The sequence below is a fragment of the Rhinopithecus bieti genome, unplaced genomic scaffold, assembly GCF_001698545.2.
Source record: "Rhinopithecus bieti isolate Rb0 unplaced genomic scaffold, ASM169854v2 scaffold_1895, whole genome shotgun sequence".
In the NCBI taxonomy this organism is placed as follows: Eukaryota; Metazoa; Chordata; class Mammalia; order Primates; family Cercopithecidae; genus Rhinopithecus; species Rhinopithecus bieti.
The window spans coordinates 331,430-351,709 of record NW_016803633.1 but is presented as its reverse complement, the minus strand read 5'-3'; the positions used below and the strand labels follow the sequence as shown (position 1 = coordinate 351,709).

The 20,280-nt window shown below is 32.0% G+C and overlaps 1 pseudogene; it reads left to right on the top strand.

The window, feature by feature from the left end:
• Nucleotides 1–16,327, top strand: part of LOC108541913 (homeobox protein VENTX pseudogene) — a 110,127-nt pseudogene extending 93,800 nt beyond the window's left edge.
• Nucleotides 16,328–20,280: the final 3,953 nt, after the last annotated feature.

Below are 20,280 nucleotides of genomic sequence, written 5' to 3'. Positions count from 1 at the left end.
GAAACTGCATCCTAAATATCATTTAAAAATAAAATGTATGAACCCACCTAGTAGGTAGTCCAGATTTAGGCCAGTCTATTGGAATGTGTGATTTGGCTTCTAAAAGATTTTATGAAGGGCTAAGGTTATTTCTGTGCCCCTTATCTGCCACTGAAGATTATTACATTCATCCTAAGGTCAGTTCTCTTCATGAACATGAGATGTCTGTGAGCAGAAATTGTGATACCCAGAATCCTTGTTCACATCAAATGGAAAAGCCTGTATTAACTTTGTCGAAAGTCCAAAGCAAATATTTAGTTGCATTTCATGATCCAAATTTGTCAGACTTGTCCATCTCCAAACTAAGCACTAACAAAGCTGAAAACATTATCGTGACTTAGACTGATTGACTTAGACTACCTATTTCACAGGAAATATGTGATGGTTACTCAGTCATAATGGCTATGATATACTCTCCAAATGGGTTTTTAATAATTAATGCCAAGATTAGTTTTAGTAAAATAGTTTTGTCATTTTGTGTTTACTGTGATTATTTGAGGAATGTACTTCCATTAAAATAGAGAGCAAATTATGGTCTACAACTTCAGATGGACTCTAATTACCATTTGGTTATCCTGTTATGTATTCCAATTTAGCATCTTCTCCTATTTTTAACCAGAACTATGGCAAGTCTCTCCTAATCTTCTTCGTTGCCGGTGCTAGCAATGTGTAAGTCCTTCCCTTGAAACAAACAAAAGCTACTAGGTAAACAAACCTATTATAGTATCATCTCAGATTTCAACATATGAGAACGCCAGGAAGATGGGAGAGACTCAGCATCTACAACTAGAGTGACTCCTGAGTGAGAAGTGACGTGATCTTGCAAGCAGTCTTCAAAAATGGAGAGGCATTTTTTGGAGACATTCGAACTCCAGTAGGAGGGGCCCATAATGCATATAATATTTCCACAAAAGAACCTCTTGAGACTTACACTGATGAGTGAGATGGAATGACTTATGGAAGACCAAAATTTCCTTAAAAAACACTAGAAAAGTTATATTAAATAAGAAAAATATAAGTACATATTTAAAGCTTTCAGAAAACTGTTAAAATGCGATAAATATTACAAAGGGTGAAAACCCACAGAAAAGTGATGTCTTAATCTGATACTGCATTTTCCCTAAGCGAATTTGAATTTTTCAGATGTGAACATAAGACTGTGGTATGAACTTTTCCCTGAAAAAAAAAAAGGTCACTGAGAGACAAAATTGAAAGTAGGCGAAGCCCTTAACACAGTTGCTGAAATCTGAATATTCTTAGGGCAAGTTTAAGTCCTCTAAGAAGTAGAGCAGAGTTGGCAGGGAGCGGTGGCTCACGCCTGTAATCCCAGCACTTTGGGAGGCCGAGGCGTGCGGATCACAAGGTCAGGAAATCGAGACCACGGCGAAACCCCGTCTCTACCAAAAACACAAAAAATTAGCCGGGCGCGGTGCCGGACGCCTGTAGTCCCAGCTACTCCGGAGGCTGAGGCAGGACAATGGCGTGAATCCGGGAGGCGGAGCTTGCAGTGAGCCGAGATTGCGCCACTGCACTCCAGCCTGGGCCAAAAAAAAAAAAAAAGTAGAGCAGAGTTTTCATTGAATTTACAGAAAAAAAGAAGATTAAACTTACAACTAATAGAGTAAATGATGTTACCATTTCAAAGTATCAGTTGAAGACAGATGAGTAGAAGACAGGATCAGCGAACAGGAAAATAATTCAGTACAAAATAGGCAACCTAAAGCATAAACAAAAATTATAAAATAAAAAATATAAATGACATTAGGAAAAGTTCCTAAAAGAAAAATGAGTTGTGAAAGCTTTGAATATTTCCAGTTAAAATCTCTGAAAAAATAGGACAGAGAGAGTCAGAAAGATACAATCTCTGAACTGACAATAGTTGGGAATTTCTCAAAACGTATGAGAATATTAACCTACTTATGAGAAAAGACCGGTTAACCTATAAATAAGAACATATACAAAGAATCTACACATAGACCTTTCAGAGTTAAACTGCTGATAATTAAAGACAAAGACAAATTACAGACAAAGATAGAAGAGAAACACACCACTTCTCTGCTTTTCCCATTCTGCCTTTCAGCTTGCTACAAGCCCAGCTGAATAAGGAGACACGGGTGGGATTAAATTAAGTTTAACTCCAATTCTGTTTAATAATTTAATATCTTTCCCTGAACATTCTTATATTCTTATGGGAACTGTTTACCATTAATGCTTATTACAGGAAAATATTTGCTATATAGGAAATAGCGCAGCAGAGTTACACGTCTACTGGAGCTCTCCTTTAGAAACTACAGAATGGAGTCTCCAGTGATACATTTTGAAGAAATTAGAGTAGAAAACAAAAGTTCTGTATTATCATTTCTCAGAAGATGTGAACTAAATGTACTGCTTCTTTGAAAGTGTACCAATATATTTTATCTCTTCAAAAAAGATTATCACTTGGTATTCTACATTATTTCATTATTAAATTCTTCCTCTATCATGCAATGCATTTTGTCTGGCTGAATTCTCACACAAGGTCGTGACTGCACACTCTCACATCACTCCATCTGGCCTAGACCGCTTCTTTAAATTTCAAAAACACATATATAATTGCCCTCCCACCTGGCTAATATCTTATCCATCTCACTAAAAACCTGAGATTAAGGCTATAGTCTTTCCATTTCCTTTCTCTTACTGGTACCTCTACATATTCCTGTACCCTACCTCTTTCTGTTCTCGTATTTTATCAATCATTCCGTCATGTTGCTTTTTTCTTCCTAAATATGTTTTTTTGATTTTTTTTTACTTTTGGCCACTCTGTTAGCTCTAGTGCTACTTAGCTCTTTCTTGTCTTGTCCCAATAACTTCCTAATTACTCTTTTTGCCTCTGGTTTTATAAAGCCTATGGTATATGTTGCCAATATTTCATATTGTCAGGATTTTAAAAAATTTGGCCATGTCACTTTTAATGGTTAAAAACCTGCAGTGTATCCAAAAGAAATAAAAGACAATATATCAAAGAGATATCTGCACTCTCTTGTTTCTTGCAGCACTATTCACAATGGCCAAAATAAGGAATTGACTTAAGTGACTATCAACAGATGAGTAGAGAAGGAAAATGTGGCAGATATACACAATGGAATAGTATTCGGCCATAAAAATGAATGAAATCCTTTCATTTGCAGCAACATGCAATTAGCTGAAAGTCATTATGTTAAATAATATAAGCCAAGAACAAAAACAGAAATATCAAATGTTCTTACTCATATATGGAAGTTGAAAAAGTGGAACTAAAAAAGATAGAGAGTTGATTGGTGGTTACCAGGAGATGCCAAGGAAATGAGGATCAATGGGGGGAAAATCTAAATGTATTTATTATTAAAGATGGTAATTTATGCACATATAGTTTATCTCGATTTAAAAAATCTAAAGTAGTTGTGAGAAACAAATCTTTTTATAATCATCTTCCTGGTTTCTATCCTCATCTCACATAAATGTAGTTATCCCTCAGGATTGATTCTGGGACCAAAATCTGCAGATGCTCAAGTTTCTGATATAAAATAGTGTAATAGTTATAGCTGACTATGTACATCCTCCTGCATGCTTTATCATCTCTAAATTACCCAATATGCCTAATATAATGTAAATAATATGGAGATCATTTTTATGCTGTATCATTCAGGTAATAATAACAAGGAAAAATGTCTGTACGTGTTTAATACGGACACAATTTTTTAAAATAGTTTTGATTCACGCTTGGTTGAATCTACCTATATGAAAAGTTGACTGTATTTGTTAAATTGAGTGTATTAATAATGTATGTTATCTATTGTTATAGGTGCATGTATATGAAAGAAATGGAAAAATGACAATGATGATGAATTTAAGGGTCTACATTTCCATCAAACAACTTTTGGAACTCTTACGTTCAGGGCATTTTTCTCTAATTAAAACCTTTTGTATAGACACAGTTTGGTCACAGTTCACATTTGAATACAACACTAAGTGATTCATTCATAAAAAGTATAATGTTTGTTTTAAACTGCCTTTTGAACAGAGGATATGATTCAGTCTGAGTCATTTGTACTTTCTCTGTGAGCCACTGGCTGGACAATGACACAGGTCTGTAAAACGGCTGAGGTGCTATCTCTTGTCCCTAAATAGACCAGATGAGATGGAACTATTCTTGAAAATTAATACATTATTGGTCACTAAGCCATACTTCCATAATTTACTAAATTGATGTGATAAGCAACACCTTACTTACATAAAAGTTCTAATGCATTTCAAAAGTATGCAATATTTTCTAGCCACTAATTTATTCATGCAGCACCAAATCTATCAAACAATATATAAACCTCCTTATTTTGTATGGAGAGATGTATGAAATTGAACAATGGTGTATACGATAAGGAAACTGTAAAAAATGAGAGAAAGCATGTTTCAAAAAAGAAAACAAAATCCTTAGTTCATCTTGACTCTTTAGAAAAGTCAAAAATAAACAAATCTGATCTATTTTTTTCTGAAGAACATTACTATCCAATAGTTTTTAAGCATTTGCCATATGTCAGGTATTTTCTCTTCCAGACATTATTTATTCATTCATGTCCACTAAATGAGTGTTTAGAGAACCGCTTCTACGTGATTCCAGCAGTGAAAAAAATAATAAACCTTGTCCATCTGTAGCTTATCTTCTAGTGAAAATTATCTCATTTAAATCTTAGAACGGCCCAACAGCTTAGTATCTAATATTGGCTTCCTTGAGAGAAACTGAGGTTTAGGCTAACTTGATAATTTACCTGTGGCCACAGATGGCAGGTATATAGGAGCTGGGTCTGAATAGTTGGGTCTTTCTTAACTCAGAAACCCCAGCATTTAACCACTACTCTCCATTACCTACATATAAAAGTGTATGAAATGTTACACAGTTATTATATAAATTAAACTATCAATATTACAACCATGTGATTAGTCTTTCACAACTAAAGAACAAGCTCCAATAATCAAGATGAGTTAGATGCTAACATCAAACAAAATTTCATGTAAATTGTATTATCCAAACAGATTACCTTTGAAAATCCGTTCATATGGATCTACATGGAGACTGTCTTTCACTATGTAATTAGAGCCAGGTTTTTCTTGTTTAGTTTGTTTTGTTTGGGGTTTATATGAGTTTCCTAGGGCTGCCATGACAATGTACCACAGTGTGGGTGACTTACAACAAGAAAAATTCATTCTCTCACAGTTCAGGACTTCAGAGCCCCAAATTAAAGCATTTACAATGTTCGTTCTCTCTTGGGGGCTCAGAGGGAAAATCTGTTCCAAGTTCTCTCCTAGCTTCTGGTAGCTGCTGGCAATTCTTTGAGTCCCTTGGCTGACGTCAGCATAACTCCATGACTTAAATTAGAAAATACTGCTTATCAATGTTTCACAGGCTTTGAGTCAGGATTCTCTAATACTTTGCTTATGTTAGTCCTAAATGTTCCTTAATATTTTTCTCAAACCACGAAACGTACAAAAGCATATGATTACTGCTTAAATAGGAACAAAAGATGTAACATTGGCACAGACTCCACTGAAATGTACACAGAAAGTAAAAAGTGAAAAGGCTCAATGTAATGGTTACCTCTCCAACAATATAGAGAAATCCTGAAACCACATCTAGAAGCTACATGAGGTTTCACTGAAGAGTGAAAGATGGTGATAGATTGAGAGTGAGTTTCGTTGTTTGGAGTAGGGTATTCTAGGCAATGAGGACTGAGGGGAAAAAAAGGAATGGCATTATCTTTGAAAGGAAAAAGTAGAGATATTATTTTCTAGTTAAGTGTATTCAGTGTGTATGAAACAGTATCCAAAAATTGATTTTAAGTTAGTCCATTGTCTTATGAAACCTACCTCTTTATTCTCAGGGGTGCCATCAAAAATGTATGAAATTGAAATTAAGTACACTTGTTTATCCAAACTTGTAGCTTAATGGGGTGAAAGGAAGAGGAACATGGCTTATCAATGGCTATGTATCATTACTCTCAAATGAAAAACATGCAAATTATACATTGTCCTGATAATACACTATAATCAGAATGGAACTAAAAATGTAACTTAGCTCACTGGACCTGTGACTTCATGGATAAAATGTGCAGTTATGGATCAATATGCTGCAATCAATCCCTCGACACTAATTAAAGCATAGAATTCTGGCCAGCATTTATGTCTCTAAATTAAAACACATCACAGACTAAATAGAGCTATACAAATCCAAACACCTATGTAAGACATGGCTGAGCACATAATGACCCAGACACTTGCCTGCTTCAATCCTCACACCCCAAATGCGCAATTCACTACCATAAAAAAGCTTCCAGATTGTTCAGAGAGAGACAATGATGCCAGGTCTCAAATTAGTCTGTATGGAGATTGGTTTTATCATGTCCCACATAAATCATCCAGAGTTGCAAACAAAGCTTTAAGAATCTCGAAAAAAATGCTAGTTAACATAAAAAAGAAATGTGTTTATCATTATATTATCAAATGTAGTGTTAGTTGAATAGTAATAGTCACAAAATAATAATTTAATCATAACAATAATAATAAAAAATTATTTTCAGTATGTCAGTCCAATTTAATCTTTAGTTTAAGGTAATTTAAAATGTATATAAAATGACATATATCTACTTCAGAGTTTGATATTAGTTTTCCCAGCATATTGATTTCTTATATCTCAAAATGGAAATTTCTTGAAATTTCGCACTATTTATAATGCGCACAATGATAGAACTAGAGTCATTGACTTAAGTTATGGTGGTAGAGTGTCTCATGTTGGCAGATATAGTCTTCTGTAAGTATTTCTATTACATAGTTCTAATTACATAGCCCTAATTTCTATTCCATAGCAACAGTTCCAGATAATAAGCTGATATGGATGACTCACAAATCAACTTGATTTTTATCAGATAAAATAAGGATTTTTTTGAAATTTAAAATAAAATAAATTCTGATATTGGGACATTTTTTAGTGGTTAAAAAGTCAAACTGTTTCTCACACACCTGCTAGGTATAATGCTCTCCTCTTTAATGCATTTAATGCAAAAGTATTTGGTTAACTAAAAAAATTAAAAATTGAGTTTCAGTGAATGCAATAACTTTGGGGAGACTTGAGAATAAAATAAGTATTTTCCCTCATGAATTAATTCTGCTTCATGTTCCTAGCTTTCTTTTACAAATATGATACATAAACTTTATCTCGATTCCATATGTAGTAAAAGAACCACAATCCTATGCTGGGCCCTGTGGCTCAGGCCTGTAATTCCACCACTTTGGGAAGCTGAGGCGGGAGGATCGCTTGAGGTCAGAAGTTCGAGACCAGGGTGGCCAATGTGGTGAAACCCATCTCTACTAAAAATACAAAACTTAGCTGAGTGTAGTTTAGTGCATACCTGTAATCCCAGCCATTCAGGAGGCAGAGGCAAGAGAATCATTTGAACCTGGGAGGTGAAGGTTGCAGTGAGCTGAGGTCGCACTACTGCACTCCATTACTCCATTCTGTGCAACAAGAGCAAACTCCATCTCAAAACAACAACAAAAACAACAAAACAAAACCCCACAATCTTTACTTAACCTATTTATAGTGAAAACAATTTTGTCACTTTGTGCTCTCCCTCTGAAGTCTTGAACAAACGGAATCAACTTTTGTTTATGTCAAGCTGATTTTAGCATCAGAATGTTTCTGGTTTAATAATACAATCTGATTCATTATATATTCATTTTTTGCAGTTGTTATAATGGCACAAAATTGAGCTTTTTTGCTCCTTGAACTTTTGCTTATTAGCTAAGCAATGCTAGTGCTCATTCATAGTATTTGCATTCAGTTTATCAGGTATCTGAGTTGGTAGTACCTTTAAAAATATTTATTATGAAATATAACATGTTAGAGATGTTAACATGACATAAATGTACATTAAAGTGGAAAATCATGCATTGGCCATCTATGCAACCAACATCTAGATTGAGTTAGAAAACATTCCCATGAACCTGTACCCATTCATAATCACATTTCCTTTCTAAACCCTTGAGGTTAACATTGTCTTGATTCTTTTTGTATTCACTTTTATAATTTTCTTTATAGTTTTACCTCCTATGTGTGCATCATAATAAAGCAGAGTTTTTCCTGGTTGTGTACCTTTTATCAAAAAACATCATACTAAATACATATTTTTAGTGTGCTTCTTTGGCTCAATATTTTTTTAAAGGATGAATCCATGGTGTTGAAATTAGTTTTCGTTTGTTTAACTTCTTCACTGTAAAGACTTCCAGTTTATAAATATATCAAAATGTATCCATCCTATTGTAAATAAATATTGTTATTTTTAATTTGGGATAATTCTGAATGATCCTGCTACAAGCATCTCTATGCATGGGTCCTGCTATGCTCCTACAGGCAATTCACTCAAGGCTGAAATTGTTTGTTCATCGGGTATGGATACCTTCAACTTCATCAGATAATACCAGAGTATTCAAAACGTTGGTAAAAATGTACACACAAACCAGTTGTGTATAGAGAGTCCCATTGCTCCATGCATTTTCTAACACATGGACTTGACAGATTTTCTAAGTGATTATTAAACACATTCTCAATTTTTCATATGATGCTCTGGTTATTTTAAATTTTATTCTGTTTTGAGGCTCTCGTTCAAAAGTTTTGACAAATTTTAAATGTGATTTTTTTCCTTAAAATAAATAGAAGTTATTTAAATATTCTAGATATGAATTGTTCATCAATGATATATGTAACAAGTGTGTCTCCTGTTTTGTGACTTGTCTCTTCATACTCTTTGTGGTTTCTTTGGAAGAAAAAAGCTCTTAATTTGGATCTAGATAAATTTATCAATTACTTCCTGTGTATGTCATAGGTAAAAAAAACTTTCCCTACCCAAATTTGATGAAAATATTATATATTATAATTTGTTTCTTCTCAAAAGCTTTAAAAATTTTAACGGCAAGGTTTTATTTCATGAAATATAGCATACATGTAATGTAATGCACAAATATTTAGTATACAGCCTTATCAAATTTTGCAAACAAGTTCAACTATGTAATCACTACTCAGATCAAAACATAGAACATTAACAGCATACTAGAAACTTTTTACACCCTCTTTTCCAGTCAACAATATCGCAAATATAACTATGTTTTGACCTGCTACAAATTTGTTTTGCATATTTTAAAAATTTGTATAAATGAAACCAGATAGTGTACCTCTCCTTATTACTATCCTCTTTTGAACATTATATATTAGAAATACATTCATGCTATTGCATGTAGCTCTAACTTGTTCCTTTTCACTGCTGTATGATTTTCTACTTTCCATTTATTGAAAAATATAGACAATGCGTATCTTGTACTGTAATTGACATATGAGTCATTTCCAGTTTAGGGCTGCCATGAACATTCTTACACGTATTTTTGATGCACATATATTTTATTTTGTGGCATAGATCTAGAAATAAAATCACTAGGGTGTGCCATTTTTCATTTGGAGAAAATGCTACTAAATTGTTTTTAAAATATATTTTACCTTGTGCTAAGGATTTGGTGAGCTTCTTGACTCTGGACTGTTGACACCATTGATTCTTGAACATTCTCAGCCATTTTATATTCAAGCATTGTTTTTGAGCTATTCCTTCTATCTGCTTCATCTTAGACTTCAGTGATGTAGATTTTTGAATCTCTTACTGTATTTGTGGTTTTGTTATCCTCTTTTCTCTAATTTGAGTCTTATCTCTCAATATTGTATTTTGAGTCCTTCTTAGATCTATTTTCCAGTTGGTTGGTTCTTTCTCTAGGTATGTCTAACCTGCTCATACATATAAAATCTGCTTTCAAAACTATTTAGTAGTGATTTTTTTTTTCTGTTACTATCAGTTTTTAGTAGTATCTTTTTTTAAGTTACCGTGTGTTAATGTATAGGTATATTTTCCCAAGAATTTCTACTTTGCTCTTATTCTGATACACTATGCCAGATTTTATAAATTTTTACTTTCTGCTAAAATTTTATGCTTTTTAGAACTCTTCTATGAGCATGGTAAAATTTGTATGTGTTTGTGTGCACACGTGTGTATGTATGTGGGTATCTAATTTGTAGCTGAAAATGCTAAAACTGAAGGCAATTGCTGATCTATTTTTGAATTCTCTCCAGGTTTTGCTATGTCAGTCTTTGTGTGTTTTGTTATTTTTGATTATTTGTAGTACGTTGTATTAAAAAATTCTTTAGAAACTTATATGTCTCATATAAAGCGTTTTAAAGTTCTGGTCCTACATCTCTGGGGTCTCATATTCTTTTAACTTTGACCCAATTTTAATTTTTAAAACTTCAACATTTTTTATTTTAAATTTAATTTTTAAATTTTTTAACGATTTAATTTGACCCAGGTTCCTCATTATTTTGGTAGTTTTTTGATGCTTTAAAGATTATTTTTATTATGTATTTTGCTCATTTCTTAAATTATTCTCAGAGAGAGAATTATTACACAATATTTTCTCAAGAGACATTAAAATTATGACTGACAACTTTTACCAGGACAAAAGAAACACGCATATTTATATCTGGTTGTTGTGACATCTTGATTTTTTTTGTTTTCTTTTGTTATTACATAGGATTGACTCTTTGTTATACGTGTTACTCCCAAAGTACAACTTTGGATATAAAGTATTTATAAAATACTTTAAAAAAAGAAATGGTATCATTTGACAAAAATTTGATATTTATAAAAGCTTAGTATATCAAAGATTGTCAATGCCAAATAAAATAATGCAATAAAAATTATAGTGATTCATTTCTACCAAAATATTAGTAAAACATGCTTTGTGAATTTGCTAGGGATATTTTCATATTAGAATACAGTTTTAAAGTATAAACAAAACTAAGATTTTAATGAATAAATCACTGCTCCAGAAGCCTGGCTAACATTTTGCCCATTTTTATTTTCTTATTGCTATTTATTTCCTTTTTTCCCATTTACTTAGTTTCATTTTCCAATTTTTAAATTATGTAATGTTTCTTTCCCTTTTCTTCATTCCTCTTCCATCTATAAGCTCCTGGAGATTTCTCATTTTCCATATTATTAGTTTTCTCATGTTTTCATTTATTCTAGTAAGCAATTATTTAATTCACATTAGGTATTCATAAATTAATGCTTCTTCTGAGAGTTTTCTTCTAGTAGATTTAATCTCCTTGAGGATAAAAATTATATTTTTAAAAGTTTGTATTCACAGTTAATGCCAGATACCTCATATTTCTTAGCTCCTCAAAAATTATTTTTTGATTACATTGCTTGGTTTAACTATTTAAATAAAATCCTTAAATATTTTAGAAAATTCAAAATTATAAGTAATTAATATTTCATTAGTTATTTAATATGCAATAGAGGAAATATAAAGTTTAAAACTCAAAACTGGCCGAGCATAGTGGTTCATTCCTGTAATCCCAGCACTTTGGAAGGCTGAGGAGGGTGGACGACCTGAGCCCAGGAATTCTAGACCAGCCTGGGCAACATGGCGAAACCCCCATCTCAACAAAAAATACAAAAATTAACCTGGTGTTGTGGTGCACACCTGTAGTCCCAGCTACTTAGGAGGCTGAGGCAGGAGGATTGGGTTCAGGAGGTCAAGGCTGCAGTGAGCTGTGACTATGTCACTGCACTCCAGCCTGGGAGACAGAACAAGACCCTATTTCAAAAGTAAATATAAAAATACATAAAATAAAATGAAAAATAAAATGTAAAAGTTAACATAGTATGAAACAGCAATTTTTTTGAAAGTACTAAATCTTAAAAGTTTTAGGTATAGTTAATTTATTTCTTATTTCTTTCCTATATTCTTATGCTGTAAATTATGCTTAATGATTATTTTCATCTTTAAATCATGGTAATTATTCAGCTGTTACAAAAGAGAAATGATATGCATTTCACTTCAGAATCAGTGCCTTGAGGTCATTGCCATGAACCATGAAACTAAAATTTGCAAATGCAAAAGCTCTGCTCAAAGTGAGACATATTAACAAAATTATATTCCTAATTTGATTTCATCCCATTTTCAATATGATACTGGATAGACAAAATTAACTAGTTTACCTTATTAATCTATTGATTTAGGGTACATTAGGAAATGATATGCACACTTGGTATAACATACTCTTTTGTATGTTGCAAATTGACTAAAATTTAATTGATGGTCAGTTATAGTAAAAGTCATCTTTCTCTGCTTTCTCCTTTATTCTTTGATACATACACTTATTATAATTCTTCCCTCATAACCACTATGAGAAAGCCAATATTTCTTTTGTTTCAAAATATATGTGATGCATCTGGCTGACCCTGAGGCAAGGAGACTAAGAATCTTCATGTCTTAAACGATCCCATTAAATCAAGAACTAGTTCTCAACAATGATAAGACTCTATCTCATTGATTCTAGAAATAAACCTAAGATACATGTTATAATTAAATATGAATGAATTTAGCATTCAGTATGCAGCTTTTGGAAGAAATAACTTTTCTTTACAAAAATAAATTCTGAAAATATATCTATATTATATACAAAGTTTAAAAATATGACTGTAATTCATATGTTTATTGTGAATAGAAAGATTTTCAAGTAGTTATTTGAATCCAAAGATATAGCTAAAATAAAACATAAAAAGTAAATTTTTATGACCCTTACTTCTGTCCAACTGGCAGATTGAAATGACGAATGATTCTTCCTCCTAGTTCAGCTATGTGCAATTAATTACTTGATTAAATAATAATTCTTAGCTTCTGGTGCTGAAAGGAAGTTGAAGGTGTTTAAATCATAGGATTGGTGGTATTAGAATTTGGATTCGGTATAAACAAATTGTGTCTAGGATTTGAACTGTCTACAAAAGGCTGAGAATCAAAAGTAAAGTCCCTTGACCCCATGTATACTCCTCGATCTGAGTCACTGATATTTAGAATGTCAGTGAAATGTTCTTCACCTGCTTGCCTCTAGGTTCCTGCATAATTTAAGCTATCTACATGATACCCTAGGAAGAAAAAAGGAAACAAATAGCTAAAGTAGCAAAGTTGTGTTGAGACTATAATCACACTAGCTGTGCAGGGAAAGTGCTAATGGTGACTTGCCCAGAACTGGTTAAATCTTTAAGGACATTGTATCAGCATAAAAAACTACCCCATAGGGTAGGCTCCATAATTCCTCCCACTTTTAGGAATCCATATTTATCTCATTGTGGATGGTCTAAGAAGTGAAATTATCTCCACAATAAAGTCCATTGGCCAAAGACTGCTGGCAGAGCCACAGTGGGAGAATCGTTGGTAAAAGAACTGAAGATAATGGAATAATTTGAAGGAAACTTAAATTAAGTATACTCCAAATGTTCAAAAAGATAAAAGATGAAAACCAGAAAGGTATAAAGTTTTTAAAACAAGAAAGAAAGATTTGAAGAGAACAAAGTGGATGAAAATACAAAAAAAAAAAAAGTATTCCCAAAATATAACATAACAAACCTCAAAAAACAAAGTGTAGTACAGAATTCATCCTTTAATTGAAAGTAGGTAACATGATAGGTTAAGAAGTTAGAATATAGGTCTATTTGTATTGGCAAAATAGGGTATAGAGGAATAATAGAATGGAGGAATGGGAAAGAGGCCATCTTTAATGAGAAGATCCCTGGGAATTTTCCAGAATTAGAGAAATATTTAAATTCTTAGATTAAAAAATTAAATCTTAATTATTTATAAAACCATAGAAATTCAAAGTTTATGAAGAAAATTAAAAGCTATCAGACGAAAATCTGAGTGTCCCCAGAAGTATGCCAATCAGAATTACAGCAGATTTTTTATCATAAGATAACATTAAGAAAAGAATATTATCCTCAAAGTGTATATTTTAAAATTATCAGTCAAGAATTCTATACTAAGCTAAACTATAATTTAAGCATGCAGAAAATAAAGCTCTTATCAAGAAAATAAAAGTATCTAAAAAAAGATTTAAGATTCAAGTTGTAATGATTAGCAAACAAATAATTTGAGACAGATAATTATATAATGATTATAACATACTATTTTAAGGTGCCTTGTATCACTGTAAAAGTTAAACCAAATAACATTTTCAAAACAATTGACATATTACGTAATAATATTTTTACATTTAGAAACTAACAGAGCTAAAAGAGACAAGTAAAGCTATCACTTGAAAATGTTGAACAAATTTTCAGGAAGTTTAAGCAAAAGTAAAGTCTTTGAAGTGTCCAGAAAGAAAGTAAAAAATAATAATTATTTTTGTATATAAACATGCACACACATGTGTAATATATTTCATCAAAGACCCTTCATAAAAAAATATAGAATAAACAAGTACTTCTCTGAGAGAGAGAAAATAAAACTGACTGAGGAATACTTTATCTCAAACTCTTGACTCAAATGATCCTCCTGCCTTGACCTCCCAAAACACTGAGATTACAGACGTGAGCCACCGCACCCCCTCTCAGAAATATTTTATCAATCCAATAAAAATAGAAGGGAAACGAACTAAGGTAAACACATTGTAAATAGAGTATAAATTATACAGGACAAGGAAATATAAAAACAATAGCAACAAAGTTATAAGCAATAATGTAAACTGAATAAACTCACAAATTAAAGCCTGTTAAATTGAATTTTAAATAAAAATTTCCAATTATATCCTGTTAAATTGGAGTTTGTAGGGCATAATATAATATGGAGATGTTAAAAATATAAGAATGGAAATGGAAACTATATAACCAGGAAAGGAATGAATTAGCTATATTTTTATCTATCATTCTGTCTATATAAATACAGGTAGGTCTTCAATAAAACATTAGTAATATAATTAATTGAGAAATGACATGCTCTGGTAACATGTATACATTTTTAAATGCAAATAATAACCCAATTACATATAAAAGAATAACAAAAAATATATTAAAAAGATACACACGACATTCATGATATTACTGGTCTTTAGGGAAGCAGTAAACTAAAGGGGACTCAAGATTACATGAAAATAAGACATTATTCAAATAGAGAGTCACATGCAATGGTTTATATTTTAAAAACAAAATCAAACAAGAAATCACAAGATCCATATGTGACAATGTTAAAATAGTTGATTCTAGTTGGTGTCTATTGTATTCTCTCTCTCTCTCTCTTTGCCTGTGTGTCTGTGTGTGTGTGTGTGTGTGTGTGTGTGTGTTTAGGTTTGAGTGAAAATACCTTAATCTTCAATTCTCTAGTCTATTTTATATTGTTAACTTTTATTATTCAAAATCTAGTAGTCAAAATAAACAAAACAGAAATAACTATAATAAAAGAAAAAAAGAGAGGCAACATCTCTGATAAGCCCTTATTTTTAGGTCTTATTTTTAAGTTTGGTGTTGCCAAAGTGAATGAGGAATATTTCCTGAAAGACATAAGCAGAGAAAGTTAATTTCTGGACATTTTAGTTTCATCTGAACTTCTTCAATAATGTTTTCATTTTTTTTTTATCATTGTTCTTTTGCAGGTTTCGTGTAGTCCTACTTAAAGCTTCGTTCCCATTCAGCATCATCATGTGATCCAGCTAACGCTCACCAAGGACATTCCTTTGCTGTTTTCAATTATCTTCAAATGAACCATTTCAAAAGAAGAAAAAAAAAAAAAAAAAGCAATGCCTGCTAAAATTGCCAAAATCTAATACTGCTCTTCACAAAGTCTAATTATGGCAAAATCATAGTCTTTGTTTTAATAGATGTCCCAGGTGCAAAAGTAGTAGTAGTTCAAATCTCTCTCTCTGTCTCTCTCTGTCTGTGTGTGTGTGTGTGTGTGTGTGTGTGTGTGTATGTGTGTGTCAGAGAGAGAGAAACAAAGAGAGACAAAATATGTACGTTTTTATGTGTGAACAGTATGGAATAATAAATTTTAGTAATTTTGGAATAACTAGTCAGTGTAGACAAAATAAAAATTTAGAATGGCATTTATTTAAATATTTGGACACTGACCATGTGAATTGGAAACAACTTTTTTGTGCTTATTAGAGTCAATTGTTTTAAATAAGTTATTTGGTTTAACTTTCATAGTGATACAAGTTACATTCAAAACAATATACATTTTACAGATAAAATATTGGATCAAGGGAAAAGTTAATTAGCAATAAACACTGAATTCTAAAGGATTAACTGTACTCTTTTCATGGACTAGTACATTCTGATTATTTATTTTATGTATAATGGAATGTTTTTAGCCATTTTATTGTGGCTAAATCTCTCTTTCTTTTCTTACTCTTCTTTCACATTTGTATTTATAATAAACTAGAAAATCATTACAGTAGGTGTATTCTTTCTCAAATAAATTTATCTTATCACTAGAAATATATACAATCTAAATTGGGTCCTACGTAAAGCTTAATATATAATATTAAACAAAGAGCAACTACATGCATGTGTTCTGGGTTTTTTTTTTTTTGAGGAAATTAATGAAAGAAAATAAATTTAAACAGCAAGTAATTACACAATTGTTGATATTACTGCACTGGCCTTGTTCCCCATTTAGCTACCTTCATGTCACATGTCATATCACTACCCTGAACTATGTAATCTGGCATGAAAAATGGTAAAGTGAACAAAATACAGATTTTTCAAAACTGTCCACATATTTATAACTCCATATTTCATAGCTACTATACCTATGACATTTTCAGGATAACTATTTCTCAGTTTACTAGCACCACAGTTTTAAAACTGGAGTATCAAAATAGCATCAGATTTGAGTAGAACCTAATTAATATAAAGCACAAGGCAATAGAATTTATTTTAAAATGTTAATCGATCTGTTATTTTAATTTAAATTATTTTAAAATAAGAATTAAAATTAGCAAGCATTGATCTTGTGATTACTGTTGTGTAGATTGATTTCCACTTTTAATATTTTATATGTGATGTTTCTGTACCATCCTAAAATATTATATATGCTGGCTGATTATATTTTCAAAATAATATAAATGTATATTGATTTAGTTCCAGACAATTTAAAATAATGGGAACATTTAAGACTCTATTTAATGTAATTGACAAATCTGATAATTCAGAGATTGGGGTCTGTCAATTTCAAAGTGATATTGGACTTACTTGGAGGACAAAATTCCACAGAGAAGGGATCCACATAAAGTGAGGTCAAATATCTTTGTACAATTTCTCCCGAAGTATTTGGCACCTGAGATGAACATGCTCGGAGAGATACTACAACAGTTTGTAGAGAAAGCAGCAACTGAAAAGCTAGAGTTGCTCAGAGGTTTCAACAGCAGTGGAATACTGGGGAGGAAGAGGTCTATAACCAGCAAGATGTAAGACCCCAGAGGGGCACAGACAAGGGTTAGGGGCTAAGAACTAGAAGGAAGGCCAAAGTTGAAGAAATTCAGCCTGAAAGAAGAAGAAGAAAAAGCCTAAAACTAATCGTCTGTGGAATCGAAAGACTCAGCCTCTGCTCTATTTTCTCTCCAGAAAATATTTAACCCCTTTGAGAAAATATCAAACAAAGCATCTGTGATTTTCTATATGTGATATCTAGCATCAAACACAAAAATGTATGAGGTATGATTTACCAAAAGCAAATGACCAAAAACCAAGATAAAAAATAGATAAATCAGACATCACAGCTTTCAGACAAGAATTTTATAAAATGATTAATATGTTGGTAAGAATAGAGAAAAAAAGGAGACTATCAGTATAAACCTCAGATCTTAAAAGATTCAATTTAAGGGTAATTTTAAAACCTCAAAAGGGTCAGTTTAAAATTCTAGAAGTTAAAAATTGAATAGCCGAATACCCTGGTTCCAGCAGCAACATGTAAAGAAGTGCTTGGAAGTTGTCACTCCAGTCATTACAATGAGAAGAAGCAGAACAAAAGAAAATCAATGACTTCTATCGAACTCATCAGAGAACTGAGATTACAGGGCAAATTGCCAGTCTGAAATCTGAAGGGACAAGCAAGTAAAAAACCACAGCTAACAACTGCTTACTCAGAGCAGGAGCCATGGGAACCATATATGTGTCAGGACACTTAAATGGTAATTTTGATAAATTTCTGGAAATGGCAGTGTGGACTACCATGACAATAAAAAAATCTAAGGACCACAGCCTTGGGATTTTGCAAGTCTACTGTTTTCAAGGTGGATATCCTAGAAAGATCCCTTTGTGGCTCAGACAATGGAAAGGGAAGAGTAATACTTGTCAAATATTCCTAGCATGTTTTTTATGTATAATGCCGTTCTTCAGGAGAAAAATTTAAAAAAGTTTTATTTCAACTGGAGAATGAAGTAATTTACTTAGACTCCAGCTCCCAGCTAACTTTCCTATCTCATATTTACGAAGTTAAAAAAAAAAAAAGGCTGTGCCATGAAAGAAACCTTTATGAAGGTCATAGCCCAGAGGCACAAGCTCATTAAAATATATAAATTAAATCAAAAGATTACAGAATGATTCTCCTCCCCACACCACATGACCAGATCTCTATTATAATAACCATAGATTATAATGGAAATAACTACAATATAAGGAATCTCTTCATAGGAGGAGTGTTTAAGGAAATCCGAAGTCAAGAGGGGGGCCACAAACAAAAACACTAACAGAATTTGAAGCCCCTGTCATTTATGCCTATGGAAACATTAAACACAGGCCAACTTCTACATTAACATAAATTATCACACTAAAGGCCTTTTACCTTAAATTTATTATCTGATAAGCATGCCCAACTTGAAAAAAAAAAAATTCAATGGCAAGGCAAGAGAGAGAAAGAAAAAGTCTGAAGAAGCGTTAGAACCAGGAACAGATGATATCACAGATGTAGGACTCGTTAGACAGGGAATTTATTAATAAAACAACTATGATTAATATGTTCAAGGTTCTAATGGGAAAGCAGACAACATCAAATAACAGTAAGTGGAATTACGGAAACGCTAAGAAGCAAAAGAATATGCTAGAAATAAAAAACATTTTAACTAAAATGCAGAACAGACATTGACATAAGAATCACTGAGCTTCAATACAAGTCAACAGAAGATTCTCAAAATGACATGCAATAGCAAAGAGGTGTTAGCAATCAAGAATAGAACATTCAAGAACTATGAAATAATTATAAAAGTTGCAACATTAGCATAAATAAAACATCTGAAGGAGAAAAAAATTACAGGAGAAGAAATATTTGAGGAAATAATGAGTGAAAGCTTTCCAATTAATAGCAGACCCTAATCTACAGAGTCAGGAAGCTCAGTGATCACCTAGAAGAATAGATACCAAAACAAAATAGGACAAAACAAAAGAAAACATACCTAGGCATCTCATGTATACAACATAGATAAATAGAAAATCTTGAAAGAAGTAAAATTGGCCAAAGCGTCTTACGTAGAGGAGAATGAGGATAGGAATTACAGTAGACATTTTGTGAGAAATGCATGCACGAAGAGAGTGAAATAAAATATTAAAGTGTTGAAGGAAAAACACTCTAAATCTAGAATTCATTTTTCACCAACATTGTACTTCCATTTAAAAACAATTACATTCTTTCTTAGATAAAAAATAATTAAGGGAATTAATTGCAAGCATAATTACCATGCTAGAAATATTAGAAGTCCTTCAGACAGAAGGAAAATTACATAGGTTAGAAATGTGAATTGACATAAAGAAAGGAAGAACAGAGAAGAAATAAATGATGGTAAAATAAAATCTTTTCTCATTCTTACTCTTATTCAATGTTAAAGATAACTGTCTAGTGTAATAGTAGAAATAATGTATTAGATAGTTATCACACATAGATAAACAAAATAAATGACGAAAAATTCATGAGATGATAAGAAGGAATTGGGAATATTCTGTTACAAGATACTTGCACCATGCACGAAAAATATAGAGTTACTTAAAGTGGGCCTAAACTTGTTGTAAATGTATATTGCAAATTGTAGAACAACTGCTAAAAAATTTTAAAACAGAAGCACAATTGCTGGACTAAAGAGACAAAACTGAATTATATAAAATACTCAGTTAAAACCACAGAACGCATAAACAGAGAGGAAGATGAAAAATACACAAAGATACAAAGGAAAAGTGTAAGGAATACACAACATTTAGAAACATGGTAAATATTACTCCAGCTACATCACTAAAAGCTTGGAATATGAATGGTCTCAATACAGCAACTAAAAGATAGAGATGTCAGAGTGGATTAAAAAAAATCCCAACATAT